Here is a 24,145-nt window from a genome sequence, read left to right as displayed (position 1 = left end):
TTTGCACAATACATGTTTTCCTGTACAGATTTCATTTCCTCTGTTTTTGTTTGTTTGTTTTGTTTTGTTTGTTTGTTGGTTTGTTTTTCACTTCAGCTGCTCACTGCTTTATTTAGAAGTAGTCAATTTCTACTTTTTTCCCCATTCTTTCTGTGTTTCTGATATGGGTGAAACAATAAGTATTACTAGAAGATGTGGTAATATAACAATACATCTTTACTGGAGCTACTGCAGAGTTAGAGACCTTTAAACTCTTAGAATTTAAAACCAGTGCTTCAGCTTGTACGGTTAGTTCAAAAGACTGCAAATGCGAAGTTTACAGAAGTATATGACAGTGATATATTTGCCAGTAGCAAATTAGTCCAAGTGAGTTGTAAAGCTTGCACTGACAAATATAATTCTTAGCAGGTTTCGAACTGTCTCCTCTAGGCTATGATTAATTTCATTTGATATTCTTAAAGTTAAGGGAAAAAAAAAAGTGTAATAAGGCACTCTGTCAATCATAAGTTCTAGAACAACAACAACAACAAAAAATCAGATTAAGTGATCTTTCCATACTGTGGATGTGATTCTCATCTCACTGACATGAGAATGGTTCTGCTCTAGTCATAATCCATACAAGTGGATGAAGACTTAATTTTAATGCTAGGTACTGAAATTACACTCTGAGGTATTTATCTCAAATGATCTTTTCCAAAGTGGAGGCTATGTAATAATGTGTTTTAAATTTACCTGTTCCCAAATAATACAAAATACCATATAAATGAAGAAATTATGTGCCTGTAGTAAATTCCACTGCATAGTTAATATGCAAGACTATGAGTATTGTGCAATAAAGAGTATTTATGCCATAAATGAAAGATTAAAATGGTAATTTACAGCTAGAATTCTACATTGTTATGGTCAAGTTATGAAGCAAATTGATTCACTCATCATAAAGATCAATTTTATGTGGGAAGGCAACTTCCAACCTAAGTACCTAATAATAGCAAACATCATTAAGTTGGCCCAATTGGATAATGACAATGGGAGTTTCATTAATCCTTGGTGATTAATTTTTTTTTTTATTATTTTGCTTGTGATGATTCCATCACAGATTTGAATTCTTCAGTGCAGCTTCACCTTCTGATAGGAATAATACTTTTTTAAAGAGAGAAAGTCACAATTTGGGCACCATTTCTTTTTTCTGGTAATGCCTGGTCCTTCCCTTTCCTTGCTTTCCTTCCACACAGGTTTTGCATGTCACTTTCTCATTTGACTGATTGGCTTCTCAGGTGGGGACGCTTAGCCTTGCCTTTACTGTGGCATTGACTGTCATTGACCTCAGCTTCTGTCCTTCACAGCTGGCTTACTTGGGAGACATGGGGGCAAAGAGAGAAAGGGGAGGAGGTGGTAGTTATTTATTTTGTGCTTATGCATGAAGCCTTCTGTTTTTAAGGTTCTGCTCATTACGGTTTTCTATGTATTTTTGTTTATTTGTGCCTCACTCAGGCCTGTGTCTTTTTTCATTTTTACATTAGTAGCGTATCATCAGTGTGCTTTTTTATTTTTTTTTCCCCATTTTGTTTTTGAGTCTTGGCCTTCTTGATAATGGGTTCTAGTCTCGCTTCCAGCGCTCTGTGATCATACCTCTGACAGACAACTGAAGCCCAGCAGCATGACAGTGAGTATAGCTAACCTTAGCTTGGTGCAGCATCCAACTTTTCTCACCGATTACTGTTTCTATTTTTAAAGGAGGTCTGTGTTAAGGGGTGAGTAGTGTTCTCACGTTATGGAAAGGAGTCTGAAGGCAAAGGGATGGACTGGTAAAAGGATGTAAAGATTAAAGGGATATGTTGATGTGACCTTTGGTGCCTACGTCCCAGAGAGACATTTAGAGCTCAAGGCTAGTGCCAGTCAGGTGGATCTGGATTCCTGGGACATAGTCCTCAGCCCTCTGACAACAGACACATTTTAAAAAATCAATGTGGTGAGTTAGATAGCAGGAAATGCTTTTAAAAGGGATATGTCTGAACTTCCACCCTTCTTTGGAGCTTTGCCAAATTAGTTGAGCCTATAATAAATCAACAATTCATTTGGGCTCAGTACTGGAGCCTTCTACCTGAACCTCGTCCAGAAAGCAGGTCAGACAGCAGATTTACCAGGAAGGGTAATGGGGTTGCATGTTCCCCAGTGTCAGTCTTCTCAGTTCTGGCACAAGTGCTCTCCTGTAAAGTGGTATGGCTCCACAGGCACCCACGTTTGCTTCAGGGTCTGTTTGTCACTGCTGCCAGCTCTTGGATAAATAAGATTGCAGCTTCGCTGGGTCAATGATGATGAGAATAACTTCAGGTTAACAGCTAGGGACCTGCTGTTTCTTCTGCAAAGTCAAATAACTTGAAAAAGGAGGGAGAAAAGCACTCCTCCTACTATTCTGGACTGCTTTTGTTTCAGTTGTGCTGGCTGCACAGGTGCTGCAAGCTGTGGTCTCTGAATTTTCCAGGTGGACTGGCCTTCTCCCAGATCTGAGGTGAAATAAGATCTCCTCCATGGCATGCCAGTTCTTTACCCAGCTAGACTTATGTGAGGCACCGTTGCTGCTGTTTACTGTCTGATTTTGAGACAAAATGAGGTCTGTCACTGTTTCTGCATCTCGGCAAAATGCACAAAGCATGAGGCCATCCATTCTCATGGCATCGGATGGCCATCTCAGAGCTGAATAGCTTAAGGGTGACCAGAGTACTTCTTGCTGAGAAGGGAATTTTATACACCCAGCTAAGGCAATGCAATTTTCCACTTGGCACGGCTCTTCTAGGAGTTGCCACAAGTGCCAGCATCTATGTGGGGGCTGGCTCAGGAAAGGGACAGTACTTCATGTAACCATGTGCAACCCCCTTCAAGCCTTCCTCATCACAGTAGATCTCTTCCAGTCATCCATGGATGTTGTCACATGGGTAACAATACAAACTAATACATTTAGTAATTCTTCTAATTTCTGTGTAGGTTTATAGTGCAGTGGGAAAGGAAGAGCTAACAGAAATGGCTTGAGTAGGCAAAGGGGATTTGGGCTCTTTGCCGCTTTCTCACTATAGCTCCTCTGATGCCTCTTGCTTCTGCTTTGCAACAACCCCTGCTACTCCCATCACACGAATCCTGATTGGAGTCTGTCTGTCATGGCTTCAATGTGCCAGCTGTTACGTTGCATTATGCCAAATGTAGCCTGAACTGAGTACAAGTCTGACTTGCTATCTAACAGTCTTTCTCCTGTGAGTCAAACAAGATTTAAAAAAAAATAAAATAAAAAATGGGGGGAACCAAGTGTGTTTATGTAGATATGGCTGCTTTGAATGTTGATCGTCTTTTGGCTTAGCTCCCTACACATGTTAAAAAGCAGTATATTTACTAACCTTTGTTTTTTCACAAGTTAACAGTGAGTAGCCTCAAATAATACAAGTGGAAAATAGCTTGAAAAGATTTTTTTTTTTTCTGTTGTAAAAGTGCATGGATTTTGGGGGTTGTCTGGAGCAATTTCACAGAAACAAGAGCAGATTAAAGGAGGTAATGACATGTTTGTAATTTCGTTCCTAAGGCTCACAGTGTCCTTGCCTCTGTCTAGTTTTCAGCCTGGAGATAAATCAAGGGCTTCAATTTCCAAATCTGTCATAGCGGCTTCACAAATAAAAATGCTGACAAAAAATATCTGCTTTTAAATGGCTACTTGCAAGCACTGACAACTAGCAGTCTATACATCTTTCACCTTACAGGGAAGAGAAGTAGTGTGTATTGCCAGGAAAAATGAAGAGGAGAAAGGCAGTGCTCCTAAAGTTAAAGTAATCTAAAAGTATGACAACAATAAACCACTTACAGTCATGTTCTGAATGCTAGATGAAAATAGATTTCAGGCGGTGTATTAACAGAGCCTCACAGCTGCCTGGCATGGAAAAAATGGCTGTGGAGTTAAATATGAAGTAGAGAGACCATGTGGACAAGCACAACTCCTTCCCCTGCTTGCTCCCCAGCTGCCCTTGCAGCTGCTGTGGCTGCTCCATTTGTGCTCCACGGCGCCCTCTAAGAGGGCTTGTGCGTGACTGGGGAGGAGCAGGAAACGGGCACCATGAAAACTAGCACAGATTAGGTTGGTTAATGCTGAATATGTTAGCTGCAGGCTCTTGCTTTTGCAGGGTATGAATTCCAATTAAATGGAATTGAGCAGTAGATAGCAATAGGTAAGTGATGCCGGTTACTTTGCCAGAACCAGGGGTGATGCAGAGCTGAAATGGCAGCTGGGGGATGCTGCAGCTGGCAGCAGTGCAGCCTCCCTCAACTTCCTGAGCCCCTAGCCATGGCCTCATGCAGTGTCCTACCACTGGCACTGGTGTTTTGGTTACACCTAGTGCCTCCTTTATGTAAGTCATTGAATTGACTACTGAGCCTGCAGAGCCACGTTGTGCTCCTGAATGTCTGTCTTCCTTGCTGCTATTAGAGGCAGGATAAAAGTATGAGCTGAACCACATCCACTGTGCCCAGTCTATCTGGTATCATGAGAGATCTGACCTGCTTCAGCATGAAGATTAGAGGATAACTTGGTGTGTTTGGTGTGGTGCTTTGGGGCTCCAGCCTGAGTGCAATATCTGAACTAATATAACTGACTAAAGGTGACCACCCACCCCATACTCTTTCCAGAGGAGCAATGGCTTGTTATTCCCCACTAAAGTCTGTACTTGGTGCCTTCCAGTTACCAAATCTTGACTCCTTGAGGCCTGGGGAATCCTGGAGAGGTATGTCCAGCAGCTACCAGTCCCAGGGAAGGAACAGTGTATGCCATAGGCAGTTAGTTGACATGCTCTAGGTGGATTTGTTGTATGCATAAACATGTCATCCATACGGCCCCTAGGGTTCACCTGTGTACATGCTATGAGCAGGATCTGGTGGATTCAGTCCCTGGTTGAGCAGGAACCATGCTAGTGTGCTACACAGCAGGCAAATAGCCAAATGCTGCTGGGATGTGATCCGGCATTGCTGAAGCCTTTGTCAGTGGGCTGGATTCAAAAACAGTCTGTGGAAGGTGTATGCTCTCATCTTGCTCTTCACAACTTGTGCTTTCAGGTCAAGCAAGCCTGTGAACCTCATGAGTCTATTTTGGCTTTTAGCTATATCACAGCTGTCAAATGAAGGGTTAGGAAAAGTTTTTTTCTTTTTTTTTTTTTTTACTTGTACTTGCCACCTTGGAGCCATTGAGAGACGCGCCTCAGTAAATAGCTCCTGCTGAATTTTTATATCAGGGAAAGTTTTAGAAAATGAATGCTTTAATCTGTGGATCTGTAAAGTAATCTGTGAATAAGGGCAAAAAGGTTTAGTATTTTTAGGACACGTATGTTCAAAGGACTGTGCACAGTGCTAATGCTCAGCCATTAACAAATTGATCTTTGCCCCTTGTGTGCAGTTAAGTAGGAAAGTTTTATGCTCCACATTTTACAGATGGAAAGACTGAGACAAAATGCCTTGCTCGAGGCTGCCCAGTGACAGAGCTGGCTTTAGAGCTCAGCATCTCCCCTTTTCCTGTGTTGTTCCTCCAGACAGCACTACTGAACAGAAGAAAAAAAAAAAAAAGAATTAGACACCTTTTTGTGAGGCTTTAAAGGAATGACCATGGAATAAATATAAGTCAAAACAAAATGCAACCCCAACAGTTCCACTGCATTTTGAGTGTGCTGGGGTCTGCAGAGCAAGACCACTGCTATTTTGGTAAAACTAACAACAAAGACATTAAGTTTTATTATCAATATCAGATCATTGGCTGTCTCTGTAATCGCTGGACTGTGTGTCTGATAAAAGAACATTTGAGAACTACTAGGATGTTATTATATATAATTGCTCTTTACAATGACTGGATATCTCTAGTGAAAATGAATCAGTGATCTCCACTGTAGCAGAATCTATTAAATAATTGGAGAGCATGGCCAGTATCTTTGATGCTGAAAGGAAGAAATTCAATAAGCAGTCTCATCAGGCTTTTTAACGCAGCAGAAAAAAAGGGCTGCAGGCAGGAACATACTGACACTACAGGTCAGTGAAGGTTTATGGATTTGTATGCCTTAGAAAGGAGACAGAACCTCTCTGTACAGGGCTGTTGAACCATTAGCTACCTCAGGGGGTGTCAGAGTATTGTTGTGTAGCCTTCTAAAAATATAAATGGTAGGGCCAGACATCAAATGTTTCTCCCCTGCCCAGATTTTATGAGAATATCATGCATCCTGAGGAGATGTAGGAACTGTGTTTCAGCTGTTTTGCTGCTTGACACTGGCACATTATCCTTGTAAGATTCATTTTCACATTTATTAACCCATTTCTACCTCACAGAGTCACATCTTTCCATCAAAGAAGTGCCTGTTTGTCTTTTAGTTAATAGCTTAGATGTATATGGTGGCCTTCATTACGGAAAAAGCATTGAGCTTCCCCTGCTAGATGGAAGACAGCTGGCAGGTACTTAGTGCATTGCCCTGGGAGAAGAGCGCTTGGCTGAAGAAAGCAGAAAAAGTCCTTATTCTCTTCTAACAAGAGGTACCCTTGGACCTGTAATGTGACCATGGGGCTCTTTTTTCACCAGTTCTTTGGTGAGGTTGGGGGAGGGAGGGAACAACAACAATACTAAAATAATAATAATAAAAAAAAAACAACTGCACACAACACACATCATGGTGTGCTATTTATTGGGAAGGCTGAAGGAGGAAAAGGATCAAGGGGCTAAGGGGCTTTGGGAGGTTATACCTCCCTAATATTTGTGCTGGCCTGTGCTCTTTCTGCATCTTTTCCTGTAGAACGAATACTTACAGGAATAGTTAAAAGGATTGGGTTAGTCATGTCCTCTGTAAAGACGCATAGTACAAGAGTGTGAAGCACCCCAGCTGCTGGGTTACTGCTTCTGCAGTACCCTGGGGTCAGGTGATATGTGATGGTGGGACAGTGTCAGAGTCAGCACCCCACTGTGGTGTGGTGGCCAGTTTGTGCAGCACAGCTAATGCCTCCCAAACACCCTGAGGAATGAGCCAGCCCAATTGAAGGAAACTGGCTGGGAGAAAGCACAAATACTGTTCCTGGAAGGTAGGAAACCTGGCAGGAAAGGCACATGTGGTAACTCAGAGAAGTCCCTTGGGCAGAAAGCTGGCCTGGTGTGTCATGCTGATCAGTGCTCAGGGTAAGTGGCAAAGCAGTGAGAAAGGAGGCTGTTGCCGGGGTTTGTGAGCAAGAAGGTGGTCTGCTGGAGAAGCTGGAGGGACCTTGGTCTCAATCTCAAATCCCTCTGTTGGTCCTGAAGCTGTGTGGCGTGGGTTTGGGCGCAAAGAACAGAATGGAGTCACGCCAGTGCCTTCACAGACAGATGTCTGAATCCTTCTGAGCTGCAGGCTATTTGTAAAGCTACCGTCTGTTCTTTTGCTTGATATGGCATTGAAAATACTCTGGAGAATGTTATGTACTATCCAGATTTATCATGCAATGTCTGCAATATGTCTCAAGGAGTTGCATTACTGCTGTTCGATAGCAGTCCATGTCTCATACTTTATTCCTCTCAGAAGTCTTAACTACAGGGCTAACTTTAAAGCTGTAAATTTTGCAATTGTAAGTTTTTAATTAGTAATTTTATTCAAAAGACTGTCATCTTTAGTGAGACACATCTCCTGTATAACATAATCTAAGTGATTCAAGGGACATGTTAAGATAAAATATCTTATTTTTGTTTTTGTGTTAAACCATATGAGTGTGGGGAAATTCTAAAAGAAACAGATCTATAGTATAGAAGTTAATGCTTTTCAGAAGTCTCAAATGAAACTGGATTAATGTGAAATCATTTCTCTCATAAAACCTTGTCTTCCTTGTCCACCTTCTTCAAGCTGAAGCAAATTAAATAATGAAGTTGCACACAGATCAAAGAGAATGTTAAACCATAACTTTCTTGACTTTCTCTTTTAGGATCAGTGACTTTTCATCTCAGATGTAGTGCCTTGATTAGCTTGTTCTAACCTCTATGCTATGCTACAGTATTTCAATTAAAATTGATTTGCAGATTCATAACTCCCCAAAACAGTGAGGAGCTGAAGCCTCCATGTTGTAGAAATAGACCTTTGCTTAGGCTAGGTGATTAAAGAGGGCAAACAGGTACAGGAAAGTGAGATAATCCAAAAGGGCATATAAAACTTCAAATATTGATCCATGCTTTACATGCTTCTTAAAGCATCCCTTGCTAGTGTTGGGTTTTCTAAGAAGATGATGAAAAGCTTTTATTTATCCTTATACTTAGCATTTGAAATCTGCTGGTGAATGCTCAGGCACAACAGAGAGGAGGATCTTTGTTCAAGTATGGTTGTGGGTGTGTCTGTCTGGAATTTAGAGCTTGCAGTTCCTTAGGGAGACCTTGAGGGCTGAGGCTTCAAATCTTGTCTGATGGGAGAGTGTGTGCAAGCTGGCCATCAGGCAGGAAACAGGGGTCTATCTGTTTGGCAGTGGGCTGCTGATTCCTTGCGCCAGTTTGTTTGTAGAGGTGATCCTCACTACTATGCAAAATGTTCCAATTGCTCTCCAAATAGCATGCCTCAATTATTTCTTCATATTTTTATTGCCTCTCCTGTGCCTTTTAGTCAAAATAAAAATAAAAAAAAAAAAAGTGGTACTTAGTTACTAATATACATTTAGATATGTATTTTTTTCTTTGATGAAAGGCAATGATTGATTTCTTATGAATCCCTACTTATGAATACCTTTAAAGAAAAAAAATCTTGGCTCCCATTTTTACCTGTGTCACTTTTATGTCATGAAATGCCTGCAGCTGTCTGGCCTGGTGGTCCCCTCGGTGCTGATATGAGGGTCCTTGCTTCCTCTGCAGTTCCTGCAGGAGGCACACAGTTGTGAGCATGGTCAAGGAAGAGGCCTCACTCCTGCTCTGCCATTCTTCCACCATGGTACATTGGAAGCCATGTGGTTATTGCCACTTAGAACATGCTTGAATCTCTCTGTTTTAAGGATGAGAAAAACAGTGTGATTGAAGGCTGCTGTTGCTTACTTCTGTGCCTCAGCTGCATGCAGCTATTTTGCTAAAAGGGCAGACTGAGGCCCTCAACACCCTGGTGTATGGAAACAATGGCTAAGTGTAACATGACTTTTCCTTCCTTGGAATAGACACTCTCTATGCAGTAATTATTTGGACAGTTTCTTAGAGGTACCTTTTCTAAAAACCTGTGCTCTCAGTATTTAAGGTATGCATTGAAGTGTTGGTGAGATAAAAAGCAAAGACCTTCAAGGCTTTAAATTGTCTCATTTTATGTTTATGAAGATTTTCTATATTTTATAAAATAGTCAATTAGAAAGCTTACTGGTATATACTGATACTTCAAAAGCAGTAGAGAGATGTACGTTTCAGATAGTCAGGACTCCTGGGTGAGTTAGTTTTAATATTTTGACAGGGAGAAGTTCCATTAAGTTCATATAATTAGCACCAAAGAAAGGTTTTCTTATTTATTAGAAAACCTTAACATTTTATTGCCCCATTTTTGTCTGAAGTCATCTATACTACTTTTAGTCTTGAATGTCTAATCTTTGCCATATTCTCCTGTTGTAAAGTTAATGTTCCCTCCCTATTTATCACAAAGCACCTTGTATTTTCCAGTCTAAGTTCCTGTGCTACACTTGGTTCCCTTGTTGAGACTTCATGGTTCTTTCTTTTTCCTTTTCAGATTACCAAGTTTTAAGGACAATATAGTATATGTGAGATTAATAATTTACAGTCACTTCATGTTAGTTTATTAAAATACATGGAAAATGAAGTATCTTCACTACTCTAGCAGGATATCTCTCTGAAAATGAAATAACATGAGTTGACCTTGGCAACTTTCAGAATGCCATGTAACCAGTCCTATGGCAGTGATGGATTTCTGTTGGAGTGAAAAACATGGAGCTGAAATATTATGTGCTTAGTTGATTCCTAGTTCACTGGTATGGTAACCTCAGCTGTTCTAGCTGTCATGAAGTGATCCCGTAGCTCCTACAAATTAACCAGTCAGGGTGGGAAACACTTGGACCTGGGAATGCTTTAAGATAAAAGGAGGCAGAGAGGCAACTTTAAGCCCCAAGCAATTAAGAATTTGATTTTAGACAAATATGATATACAAGATAAGAGTAGAATTGTAAGATAAGATGCTATACTGACAGCATTTAGAGCACTACTGTCAATCTTAGTAAAATGTAAGTTATATGGAGGGATTTGAAGCAAGAGAATGAGAGCCTCTTGCTGACAAGAGGAAGAAGGATTTTTAAATGTGATAACTTTGCTTTGGAGAAGATAGTAAGTTTGAAGAAGATAGTAAGAGAAGGAATGGACAGAAAAAAGGAGGGTATCTGAACAGTGGTTTTATGCTGATGCTAATATCTGTAGTGTTTAAGAAATAATGAGCCTAATGACACCTGTGAAAACTCTTTTAGAAAAGTATTGCAGGGAGACCTAACAATGTATTTTTCCATGGTTATCAGTCCCTAAACCCTACTCTGTGCCCCAGAGCTTGCTTTAATTGATTACAGAATGAACTATTGCCCTGAATGTATTTGGAGTTTAAACAGAAAGTAATGATCAAATAGTACTTAAAGAGGAAAGGAAAAAGGAAAGGTATTTTAGAAATCACTTTTAGATTCATATTTTCAAGCTAGTTAAATATGGTACTGTATGAAAGCGATATGCCCTTGCTACTTCGTGGAATTTACCATATTTGCTTGTTTTACTGATTAAGTTTAAATTCTCTCAGGTTAGATCTGTAAATTAAGGAACAAGAATTGTCTTTACCCTACTATTTTATCAGAACACTAAGCAGTTCTTTACTTGCTGTTTTATTTAAGAAGTCTCTTGGTTGCATTTACTTATGCTATTTCTGTTTTATGCATCATCATGGGTAACATGGTCAAAGAGTATTGTAAATATGTGAGCTAGAAATACTTCTGAGTGTGGTGAGAAATCCTTATGAGAGAACTGGGGTGTTCTGGAAAGTCAGTTTTATGAGTGTCCTTTAGCTGTTTAGATGCTTCATATCATACCTTTGTATACAATGTCTAGATCTGTCTCCGCTTGTTCAGGGAGAGACTTATTCTGGCTTCTTTGTCTCCTCCAGCCCAGCCAGGTGTTACTTACTGAGGAACTTATTCATGCTGTAAAGTCTAATGAAATGTCTTCAATTGCTAGGAATGTCTAAAAGCTGAGAGCATGTTAAAAGGGGGCAACAGATGCATGTAAACTGGGAAAGCTGAGGACTCAGTGTCCTGTTGAGGATTTGTCTGTGCATCAGAGCTCTTTAAAACCTCTCAGCTCTTTCTGGTAGACTAGTGTAATGAAAAGTGAGGCCAAAGCTTTGCAGCTCAAGTTAAATGCACGCTGCTGTTCTATGCTCATAAGACAATCATTATATCTTAATGGCATATAACAGCCAGGACTGTTTTCAGTTGTTCAGCAGTTCCTGTTGGGGGTTAGAGGACTGCAGAGAGAACCCAGGCAGCAGCAAACCTCTGAGGAATACAAATAACTTAATCAAGGCTGTTTGCTGCCTGCTGAGTTCAGTGGCTAGTGCAGAATAAAGGACTGGTGTTAGAGCCCTACATTACTCCCAAGCAGCCTCTCCTTTAGGGATTTTTTTCAAGGAAAAGAGGGTTGTAAACAGAGGGCAATGAGAACATCCTGTTAATTTTGCAGGGATACAGAAGTTCATTTCCAGGAAACTAATCAGCCAAAAAAAATGGGAGCCTGACTTGTTTTGAAGACCTGAATTTTGCAGAGATAAAAACAGTGGACATTTTTTGCAGTGATCTTCTAGTGATTTCTGTTAGCATGTTTTACTGATTACTCCAATCTAATAGCTACCTGATATTCGGTGCTTTAATTTGCCTGTGTATAGAATAATGATTGTGATATTAATAATATTTATAGCTTGTTTCCTATTAATATATCCTTGGTACTTGATATTGAAGATATCAATTATTTTCATTCACTTCTATGTTTCAGAAAGTACGTTTGTGTCTAGATACGGTTGAGACCATATCTATGTGGGAATAAGTTGAAGAACAGTGGAAAGCATTTTCTTGATACAGTCTCACTTCTTGGAACAACACAATAAATATATTTCTGAGAAGTTTACATATGAAACATTTCTGACTTTGGAAAAAAAAACAGGTCAATTAATATAGCTCCACAGCTTTGTAATGCATCTGTGACAATCTAATTACATGAACAAGCACACCAGAAACTTTCTAGAAACCCACAGGATTGTAAAAAAAAAAAAAAAAAAAAAAAAATCAAATATTTTATTTTGAAGTGATGTTCCTTGAAGCAGGTTGACGTATTTTCCTAGTCATAAATGGATGCTCAGACACAGTCTCATTTTCTTTCCTCTGAATGTGAGGGCTAGTCTACTCAGACCTTGAAACTAGAACAGTGACTTTAATAATGTTGTTCAAATTTAAGTTAACTCCTTTGTATCAAGAGTTCCATAGTGACCTCTTTAAGCCATGTATTCCATATCTGACCTTCCTAATCAGTAAACTTTCCTCTTTTTAGCTTAGCCTTATTCATATTCATTATTCTGAGACTAAATTCTCCTCTTGACAACATTGACTGAGCCTGCAGTTTCCTCACAATAGATTTCCTGAACTACCTGATTAATCTTCAGTTTCTCTTCAAGGGATCTTATCTCCCAGCAATGACCTGAATTCCCAATATTTTTTACTCCACATATGAGCTGAGGGCTAAGTGATTAGGTTGTACAGAACCAGCTATGCATCCTGGAGCCTCTTAAAATTGGCATGCTGGACATGCCTTTTACTAGCAAATAGAAACCTCAGATGATATGAGCAAGCCTTATGTCCAGCCTTTCTGTGCTACATATGTACCTGAGGGAGCAAGCATGATAATCTGTATGCAAAACACAAAGTCCCACTTCCTCAAACCTTTAGCTTACAACCCTCAACTAAGAGCACTCTTTTAAAAGGCATCCACTAGAAGGTGATGTGGAAGAAGAGAATTTTATCACTCCCGTACTATCTAATAATACAGTGTTCATTGTCACTTCTGTCAGATGAAATGAAAACTGATGTCTACCCCTCTACCTGAATGCAGCTCTAATCCTAGCTCTTCCTTTCAGGTTCTTTTCCACATGACTCCAAAATCCTATAGGATGGTGGCAGAGAAGCCCTGACAGTCTGAGAAAGTTTTCTGGGTATGTAAATACCTACGCTCCTGGTCAGAGTCTGATTGCAGTTTGATGGATATAATAGGAAATATAAAAATGTTTTGAAGAAATATTGTAATAAATTATTATAGTCTTTCCTCTTCATTCACTGCAAAAATCACATGGTCTTACTCATATGTGCTCAAGTGTCATCACGTATGAGCATTAGAGGACAGAGTACTGTTTGTAATTCTCCCAGTCCTTGATTCCAAGTACTACATTCCAAGTGGTGTCTCAGGTTCTGCCTACTCCTTGCTAAGAGCCTAGTGTTTAGGACACTTTTTAGTCAAACAGCAGACTTTACTTTTACCTTTTGAAAGTAGGCCACAGAAGCATTTCTCATGTTTTAACTACTAATCTAGTGCATCTCTGCCCATTTCCTTCTTTAATAAAGAAAAGGGAGGTTACATTTTTTTTGTCTTCTTACCAACATAGACAAAATTGATTGCTAATACCAAAAGAGGAAGATAGCTGCTGCTTCATGTTTCCATGTTCAGCCTTTGTGTCTCTCCAAACCGCCACTGAATGTGGCTTTGAGCAGAAACTTGTAAATTTTGCTCTTCATGTCCTGTGTGCATTGCTGTGAGAATAGTCTTCATTCCAGACTGGACTTTGTCAGTGATGCTTCCTTGGGACTGCATCACCCCCTTGCCTCTTCCACAGGGACCTATCATCCTGCTTTTCTTTGGCCTCCTCAGCACCCACAGTACTTACTTTCTGTGACCTATCCTCATCTCAGATGGTGGCAGGGTGGATGTACAAAGCCATGGCAGAAAATGCAGGGGAAGGTTTCTATCTGCAGAGGAAAAATGGTCAGAGGCAGTACAGGCATGTGGGACAATGGCTGCTTTCTTTGGAGCATAGGAAACTGCTCAGTCACTTGGCAAGGGTCATCCTCAAATAGAGCTGTTGCTTTATCAATATTGTATGTTATATCTAAAATTAGAGTTCAAGAGGTTTAAAAAGCATGATCTTAATTACTCTAATATAGAGACCTGCATATTTGGATGGCTTTTGAGGGCTGGATTTCAGGGCTGTGTTTTGGGATCTTTAACTATTTCTTTCTACTTTCTTTAGACTTGTACTGTTTCTTTTCTCTGGCAATTACTTATTCAAAGCAGAAAATACAGATCATGTATTTATTTGGCCTCACAAACTATTTTGTCTGCCTATAAATATTGTTCCATCTATATAACCTGACTTTCTGTTCTTGAAACTTGATGCATTCATGACATTCTGAGGATGGTATTTTCAAGTACTGATTGTAAAAAAACAGACCTATAACAAAATAGAAGCGAAGTCTTAATAAAAAAAAACATTCCCTTTTTAACTTGTTCAAGTTTAGCTGGTTTTATTTTATAGAAGTGAAACAAAGAGCAGGGATTTATTGAGTAAACGTGTTGTTAAGCTCCTACAGCTTAAGGATATATCTGATGTATGCTGTGTTGACCAATTTGTTCTGGCAGCTCTAATTCTCATGTTGTAGGGTATTTTGGCTTTACCCTTTGGAGGAAAAGCTAGGGCATAAAGGCTTACATCTTGTGTATGGTCAGTAAATATCAATTAAAATTATTCTTGAAGACTTTTGACATTTGTTGTACACCCTTGGCAACCAGATTGACATGAGAGACTATAATAGCTACTGAGCAGCTGTTAAATTCCATTGTATCAATGATCTGTGAACTAAACAGAAGTTGACTGATAGATTGTAGCTTGCTTTGAAGAAACCATCATGGGTCATTGGGTCAAAAATGGCCTTTTGAGAAGGGGCCTAAGTATAAATCCACAACACCTTGAAAGGAAAATTAAATAGCCTCAGGGCTATTTGGATTCTATATCAAAACTTTAAATGCATTTCAGGATACAAGCCCTTAGAGAAGGGACTTAGGCTTAATGTATGCCCGTAAAGCATAAGGCACATCTAGAGGTGAATAATCACCATCATTCTGATGGTGTATGAGTGTACATCTACAGCTCTGAGTAAGAGGGACTAGTCCCTCACTTGAAGGCCCTGTGGTATGCAGCAGTTCATGTCCAGACTGAATGAGCAGATGGGCCAAATTTGCACTTAGGAAATCTACACTTAAACAGTCCTTGAACCCAGGATTCCTTTGGGTCTCCAAAACTGCTCTGTTATAAAATATTTTAGGTGCCGTCCTCAGTTCAAAATACTTTAGACTATGTCAAAGACTTTGTTGCAGCCTAGCAGAGTGATTGTCCCTTACCACAAACCTTCTGGTTAGTAATAAACAATTGTTCAGACATAATCCAAATCCTGAGAAGTCTCATCTGTCATGTCTGGAGTGAGCTATATCTCTAAATGGTCTCAGGCACTGTGGTGGGGAAGGGTTGTAGAGTAGTCAAAAGAGCATGAGGGAAAAGAACTAGGCAACAGCCAGTCTTGGATGGTCAGTGTCCAATGCCTAAACTTGCTTCCTGGTCCCCTTAGTGAATGTTGGAATCACAGCTATGCATCTCTGCCACCTCTCCTACCTGCACAGCAGAAGCAAAACAAAACAAAAAAGTTTGGAAGCCTGCATTATCACTTTTTTCTTGTTTGTTTCTCTAAACTAGCGAGTGTCTGCTGTCATATTCTCTCCACACCTGGCCTATTGCATTTTGAGCCAGCTAATAAAATCCACGTGCAGGGCTCTCTTGGGGAGCTGCAGGAAGGAAACAGCTGCTTGTGACAGAGTGCTTTGTGCACTTTTGGAAGGTGCTGTGCATTACAGAAATACAAGCCTTGTATGAAAATGTCATGGATCAGATGCAAAACATTTGACACGTGAAGATGGCAAAAAAAAAAAATTGCTTTTGTGTTGCAGTAGTCCTTTAAATATATAAAATAAGCCAGTGGTAGGCCCCTTGAAACTGACAGCAGGGTTCTGTGACAGTCACTGTTATAATACTGGGAACCTCAAGCCAGCGTAGCAGTAATAGGCCTGAAGGCACACTATAATGTACTTAAGCAAGTGCTTTCCACCCCTAACAAAAATAAGGAATTCTTTTCTGCCTTGTTGCTTCTCACTATTATATGTCCTGACATCAGCTGAGCTGGAAAGCACGTATGTGAGATCAGTGAAGAAGTTCGTACTGCCATGCTACAGGTGCAATTTAAATTACTGCAGCTGTCTTTAATCCAGACACTTGAACTGGGTTCTTTTACATGTGGTTTGTACTGGTTATAGAGAGAGAATGCACTTTCCATGCTCTAACGGTTCATCTGAAAAGGGATCTCTTGGTCAAGGCTGGAACAAGAATTGTTCCAAAAAAAAAAAAAACAAAAAAAAAAAACAAAAAAACTTATTTCCAAGTATTCCCAAGTAATTGAAGTGAATTAGTAGGAAAAAGTCAGTAATATTAATAGTCTTAATTACCCACTATAATTAATAATCACAGGGAAGTTTCCCTTAGCTACTTGCATAAATTGTTTTCAAAGTACAGAAGATCTCTCCATAATGCTAATTGGTTATGAGTTTATGCATTTAGAGTTGCTCATCCTTGAACCTGTAATGAAGTTGCATCTGTGTGTTGAAAAGTGGAGCAAGCACTTCCTTTTTATAGTAGATCCACGTAAAACTTATGAATAGTTGGTGATTTGCTTATGAAAATACTCTGAAGTACAATTGCCAAGTGAAACTCTTCTTGTCTAGTCGCATAGAGAAATCTAGGAGCAGTGAATAAATGTTTTTGTTTATGACAAAGTATTAAAAAAGGAAGTTGCTGAATATTGAGACCAATTTTCTTCTGAAGATATACAGAGAAAGCTGACAAATGCCAAATGGATTTTTGTGTAATAATGAGATGAGGAGAAAGCTAACAGCTACAGTGTAGATGGTTTGCCCTATGCTTATTAAAATTTATAGAGGAGAAACTAATTGTTCACTTGCGGAAACTCAGTCAATGGGCCAAAGATATTTGCATGATTATGAATACTCTGGAGCATGTGGTGTTAGTATACATTGCTTGGTTAGTCTAAGTATCTTGCCTAGCTGACAGTTTGCCAAAAGGAGGGATGCAACTGTTTTTGCTCTTGGTTATGCAGAGATACTCTATGAGCACCTCACAAAAAGGCCATTTTATTAGCAGATACCACTTGCTGCTTGGCTGAGTTAGAGCAGTATGAAAGCATAATGATACTTAAGAGTTCCAAGCTGAAGAACAGCGGAACAGTTGATTTATATTGGATTTATGCAGCTCTATTTAACTGATACTGCTAAAGAGTTTGACCAGGCAGGGGGAAAATATGTATTTCACAGAAATTGTTGGAACTCTTTGTTGCTGTGGGTTTGACACTGAAAATTTTTGCATGTATCTCTGATATTAAAAGCACTGCAGACTACAGCAGAGATGTGTCAGATGAGAAACAAGGATTGCTGGAGATGAAAGAGCATGATGGAAAGCTGAGTCCTGCCTGCAGTGTTCCTCCTTGCCTTCATCTTTTAAAACAGCCTGGATTTGACTTCCCTGGCCTGTGGTAGATCTGTGACTTCAGGGGAAGCATTAAGTGATTTAAGAGCTGAAGCTTATCTTTTTCTGTGTAATATTTACTTCTTAATTCAGGGGTATCTGCTCAAAGTCTTTTATCTTTTGCTTGTTCACAATCTATTTGGGACTATGAGGGAGGATATTGCTTTTATTTGTTCACTCTGTGCTGTGTATTTTGGGAAGAGGCAGGAGTCAGAGGCAGGTGCCTGGTGCTAGCTCTGGCCTGGGTGCAGTGCCCTGTGTTGGGAGGATCTTGTTTTTGGAAGAAAGGAGGGATGGAGGCTATGCCCAGGTTGCAGCAGGGAAGGAAATAGTGTGTAGAGGGCAGAAGAAGAAAGCAGAAAAAGGCAGGGGGAGCAGACACACAGTTGAGCTAACAGCCCAGCCTAAGAGGATGTAATTTGCAGAAAAAGCAAATAATAAAATGACAAATGACTTGCAAACAAACAGATCTGAGTTCTTAGAGCTAGCATTTGCTCAGAAAACTTCTTTTTTAAGAGAAGAAGGATTCATACCTTAAAATTCTGGTTAACTTAGGAAGTGCTTGAACTCTTGCAGACATAGACTGCATTTGGGAGATAAAAATATATATATATAATTTTATTTATTTATTTTCCCATTAAAGCTAATGGAGGGCATATTCCTCCATGGTTCAGGAACTCCTTTTCAGGCCCTTATCCCAACTATTCCAGCCATGCGTAGGACTTCAGGGAGGAAAAAGTAGAAAACAAAAACTATTTTCTAAAAGTGAAGGAGAATCACACTACCTACTACCTATTTCTTGTGAGAATTCTGCTTGCTAGCTCAGGACTAGCCTGTTCCAGAGTAAAGGAACTCCATCACTTTCACCTAAGATTATCCTCTTTATTTCAGATAACTAATCAGGCTGTGTAGCCAGGAAAGGGATGTGTTGTGGCTCAGCTGTCTGGTAGAGCAGTGCCTACTATTCAGATGTAAAATCTGCAAGAACAGTGGTTATAATAGTTTGATCACCATCTGGTCATAAATACATGGATTGTATAACAAAAACAAGTAGATCACAAATACTACTGCTTTTCAGACAGACTCAGCTGCCCTTAAAGATGCACTGACTTTACACGTGTATCTGCTTTTTTTTTTTTTTTTTTTCCCCTTGCTAAAAACTAGATTTATATAAGGCACAGCCCATCCCTCCCTTTGCCAATCTAACCCACGTTTTCAAAGCCCGTCTACTATACATTCCAGCAAGGTCACATAATGCAACTGTAGCCTTCTCCAGTCACCAGTCAATCTGTGTCATAGCCAAAGCATGTCATTAGGAGGGCAAATGTATGAAGAGGGACTGTAATCAGATGTTTTTTCTCTGAAGCCTTGAGACAGGGAGAAGAGGGCCTGGCGTCATTCATTGGGAGAGAAAGGTGCTTGTTGAAGTGTCTAAGATAATGATACCCTGGTGTCTCTGTACCCCTCAGACCTGTGTAGAACCCTTCCTGCTATAGATTTTGGAGGCTCCTATGCTGTGTTTCCAGGGTTCAAGGGCTACAGTTCAAACTGATATGTCTCTCATCTCCATACCTTTAGTCTTTTCCATCCTATCACCTCCCTGAAGTATCACATTAACATCTAAGAACCTATACCTAATAGGTATACCTTCTTAGGGAAGGTGATAGGAAACTTCTTGTATGAAGAAAATCAGAGTAGAGCTTCCCATTCTGCAAAATTTTGTGCTATCTGATGGTCCCAAGGGGCATCGTTCTTCACAAAGAGCACGCATTGCACTTCTTGGTTCCCTTTCACGTACACTGAAATGGGCATTTCCATGCAGAGTTCATATATGTAACTTAATTTCCATTTTTGGTTTAGAAGATGCATTTAAATCTGAAGGCAATATTTTCTTTTTTTTTTTTTTTTTTTTTTTTCCATGCCTGCATTTGAATTTCTAGAAGAAACTGTATCCACTGGACTGGGGTCACTCCTCCCTTATTCTCCCATCTGTGTCTGTTCAAAAGTATGTAAAGAGAACTGCATCAGGAGAAGCCTGTAATCCAAGCCCCATCACAGAAATCCTCACAGTCAATCTCATTCTAGGCAGGTCTTCGTATTTGACCATTTATTTCCTTTATTCCTCTTCCCGAAATAACACATAATGGATGCACCTGTCCAGTCATGCAGAGAAAATGAGGGCACTGCATGTAAGTTAAGTAATGACTCTCTAGCCATAAATGTTTCCCCTAGCACTCTGGTCCCCAGCATGTAGTAGTACATATTTTTTTGTCTTTCTTTTGAAGCAAGACTCAATTTAATTCTCTTCAAAGTGTCAGCTGCTGTGATTGCTTTATTGCAGTCTTATGCCATTCATAGCTTATCAGATTTTAAATTACCATATAAATCTACATAGTTAGACAATATAAGAAACATCATTTTAAATGTATCTAATCTCATTTTCAAAGTTAGATAAGAAACAACACTTTAGAATGAAAGTGATACCCCTAAGCTAGGGAATGGGAGCCTAACAAAATTATCTACACTAATCATCATTAACTGTAATAATACTTGCAAACAAAAAAAAAAAAAAAAAAAAAACACTGGTGTAATTAATTGTAACACCTAGAGGGTGAAAAGAATGAGACAAAAAAAATCCAGATTACACATTGTTTTTTAATTCTACCACATGGTAGTAAATGGATTGCTAGTTATATATGCTAATATTGCTTAAGGTTTAGCAGAATAATTGTAATGCACTGTGTGTACAATAATGCAGAAGATATGACATAACCTCTGTGAATTCTGAACTCTCTAAGTGGAGAAGAAAACTAAGCTAGCAACAGTGTTTGGCTGGAGATCTGTGTATGATTAGTTTGTGGTCAGCAAAAAGAAAACCTGCTGCAATGACAGACCTGGGAGTAATGCCTTATATTAATAAGGGAGGAAGATACTTTGGGAAAAACTTCTGTGTGTCTTAGAATGGGAGCTTTGGCAATAGTTTAAGAGGGAATATTGTACCAGTGAAACAAATCAGGGAGACCTGTTTTGAATTTTATTAGTCATCTGAAAGTAAGCTCTTGGAAGTCCTATTACTGAGGAAGTTTTTTAATTGAAATTTAAAAACAGGATTTTCTTCTGCGAAGTTAAAATACTGGTACTTTACTTAGAAGCTATACAGTCTGTATGATAAAGGAGAAAAAACTGCTGGGATGTATACAGGGAAAATATTCAAATAGTTTTGCTGATGCTCCAGAAAAGATCAGCTTGTGCTTAGCTGGTGTGGCCTTCTGAATCCTGGGAGCTGGAGTAGAGAGTGCAGATGCTGATTTTAGCTGGTGACCAGGTGGAGGTCCTAAGTTCTGGTGTTTCTTGCAGTGGTCCTTGGGCATTGTCATAGAGCAGCTGCAGCACAGGACAGGGTATCAGGAAAGGGGAACACTCATATCTCGGGGCAGCTTAATCCTCAGGCAATTAGAGAAGCCATGTTGGGCAAAAACAGCTTGTTCTTCCTTGTTCTCCCAACTTACTCCTGTAGCTGTGCCACAGAATGAGATACCAGGCATCTGCTCATGCTGCTGGGTGATGGTCAAGGCTGACAGCAGAGGACGTGCAGTGCAGCACCTGGGTTTCTTGCTCTCCTCTGTGGACAAGCCTCACTCACTGCCCTGCCAGCTGCTGTTGGTGAGGGTGGGAGAAATTTCTGTGCGTGTGTGGGGACAGTCAGTAGGCTTTGCAGACCCACCCCTTCCTTCTTGCTATACTTGACCAAGTAACAATACTGGATGACTTTGGGAAAATCCTTGTGAGGACATCGCTGAGCCTCTAAAGTTAATTAGAAAATTCTTTCTGATGGGTGCAGCATAAGACAAAGTCTCTAGCATCTGTAAATTCATTTAGCTTTATTGGCTCACTTGGAGCTGTGATGGTTCATCTGATCAGGTGAACTAATTCAAATGTAGTGTTCAAAGCTCAGATCACTAGTTTTGTAAACAAATGGAAAGCACCAGGTACTCATGGTGGAAGATATCTTAATGATTTTTAGTAGCAGCATCTGAGAACCAATGCTTTGTGTTTTAGCCATTTTTTTTCTCATCTTACCAGCACTTCCAAGTCTAGTCTATCTGCCCTCTTGTCCTCTTGTTTCACAGAGATGAGCATAGTTATATGAAAATATTACAGAACTGAATTCGAGGAAGTCTTAGTGTACTTTTTCCAAAGCAAGGAGAGCCTGTATTTTTTTTTTCCTTATTTATTTTTTCCTTATAATGGAAATTCTACATATAACTTGCTGTTCAACAAAAATAATTCTGGATGACTCCATTTTCTCACGTATGATTATGCACTGTTTGAAAATGCAAAACTACTACAAAGTGAACAGGAAGCTGGGCACTTCTCACTTTGATGCTAGCTCTGCTTTTTGAAAAACTTGCAGAACATGAACTCAATCTGTCTAACAAAAGCAGTGCAATATAGGTATAAACTTGTATAAGTTTTCTACTGAAGCCTACTTGAGCTTATGCACTGCAAACTGGTCAGCCTAGTTTCTCTTCTCTAAATATCAAAGTTGATTTTACATTCTCAGATAAAAAGTAGAGGGCATGTATACTTCATTTAATGGAAAGAAAAAAGTTATGAGTGACAGTGTCAATAGCATATTGTAGGATAAAACTTATTTGAAGATTGGATGTCTGGCATGTCTACACTTTGGCTTCTGATAAATGTTTCATTTGCATCTTGTTCACCATCTCTCTGGCTGTCATGGGTCATCAGACTTTTATTTATATATTTTGTCCCCTTTTCTGTTCTGGCTAGTTCAGATGACCAGTCTCAGAATTTAGGAGAGGAGGAAAACCTATGAAATATATTGTTCTAGTTGCTTCTAGTCTATATTATGACAGATTTTCTTTCTGATATTCATTTTCCTTCTGACATCTTATCAGATTACAGCAATTTATTTTTAGGCTGGGAAATTGAATGAAATGTTTAAGCTGGTGTATGAGGTAGGCTTGCTTTTAGTAGATGGAAGAGGCACTTTCTATGGTGTAACTAATGTAAGCTGCCTCTGCTGCAAAGACACTTTCTAGCCCCACAGCACGTACTGTTGCTTGGTGTCATTCTGTTCCAGATGCAGATAATTCCATTTGCCCTTGTTGAACCTACTGAGTCTTCCTATTGGTCCTTTCTCTGGGCTTGTCAAGGCCCCTCTGGATGGCAGTCCTGTCTTTCAGTGTGTCAGCCTCCTTCCCTTCTGCTGTCTGGTGCCATCCACAAACTTACTGAGGTGTGCCCCCTACCACCATTGACCAGATCACAGGTGAAGATGTCTCAAATCATTAACTCCAACATCAAACCTGAAGAAATACCAGTCATTTAAAAAACAAAACTATGACTGTCAATTTGACTTTAAAGTATTGACCCTGAAAGTCTGGACAGTGTTTCACCCACCTTAGTCCACTTACTTATTTCCAGTCACTCTGACTTATCTGTCTGATGACACTAGTGAAAGTCTTTAGAAAGCAAAAGTAGATGACATTCTCTACTTTTCCCTGGTTCAGAGCCAGCCATTTCATCATAGTAGGTAATCACACTGCTCAAATGCAATTCTGTAAATCTGCACTGGCTGTTCCCAATTGCCTTTCTGTCCTTCACATGCATCGACATGTCTCATGAGGACTTGGTAAATAATTTGCTCAGGCACTTAAGGGTGCCCAAATGGCTTATAGAATGGCAAGGCTAGGATGCAGGGAATTAAGTGGCTTTTTTGTTTTTCTTTTAGTTGGGGTTAAATTGTGTGGTGTATTTTTTCCTTTAAGATGGCAATAATGTTTGCTTTCTTCTACTCGTTGGGGACCAAAAGAGTTACCACAGCCTTTTGAAGATGATACAAGTGGTCTCATGGTGGTGCTGGCTAGCATGCTTAGGTATGCTTTGTCCAGTTCCGTGGACCAGTGCATATTGGGCTTACTCAAGTATTCCATTCCAAAGACTGATGAAAAGAAGGTATATTAAATACCTTGGCCTCTTCTATATTTCTCATATACAGGTCGATTCCCTATTCATTAACAGGCTCACATTTTTCCTATGTTTTTGTTCTACCACTAATGTACTTTCAGACACTCTGTTGCTCTGCTCAGGTCTCAACTGCAACTCCAGAATAGCTTTGCCTATTCTGAGTCCAACCTTGCACATGGGTGACTTGTCCTTGTCTCTGCTCGCCCCCTTCCTCTTCCTGGCTTTTTGTGTCTGGACTCCCTCAGGATTTACAAGTTCAGGCAGGGTGTTCCTATCCTGCTTTGTCAGGGGGCATCCTGCCAGTTCCCACCAGTCCTCACTATTCAGAGAAAGTTGTTAATTTTTTCATGAGTCCAAATTCTGAAAAAAATGGGAGCAGTAGAATCTATCCTTGGATGCAATGGAGAAGTCTATGCAGAAGGCTGAACACTGTTGAAATTAGAGTATGG

At 39.8% G+C, this 24,145-nt stretch overlaps 1 long non-coding RNA gene across 3 annotated transcripts in view; it reads left to right on the top strand.

The window, feature by feature from the left end:
• Positions 1-1,348: 1,348 nt before the first annotated feature.
• LOC106016455 (uncharacterized) overlaps positions 1,349-24,145 on the top strand; it is a 71,535-nt gene continuing 48,738 nt past the window's right edge. The window contains exons 1-2 of one of the 3 annotated variants that reach the window (XR_011804102.1): positions 1,354-1,663; positions 13,146-13,220. This is a non-coding gene — a long non-coding RNA (uncharacterized lncRNA). Of the gene's footprint in view, positions 1,664-13,145; positions 13,221-24,145 lie in introns of all 3 variants that reach the window. The other 2 variants (XR_003494752.3, XR_011804101.1) reach the window with 2 other exon arrangements.

The sequence above is a fragment of the Anas platyrhynchos genome, chromosome 1, assembly GCF_047663525.1.
Source record: "Anas platyrhynchos isolate ZD024472 breed Pekin duck chromosome 1, IASCAAS_PekinDuck_T2T, whole genome shotgun sequence".
Lineage (NCBI taxonomy): Eukaryota > Metazoa > Chordata > Aves > Anseriformes > Anatidae > Anas > Anas platyrhynchos.
Note: the sequence above shows the minus strand (reverse complement) of the source record. Positions and strands in the feature narration are given on the sequence as shown.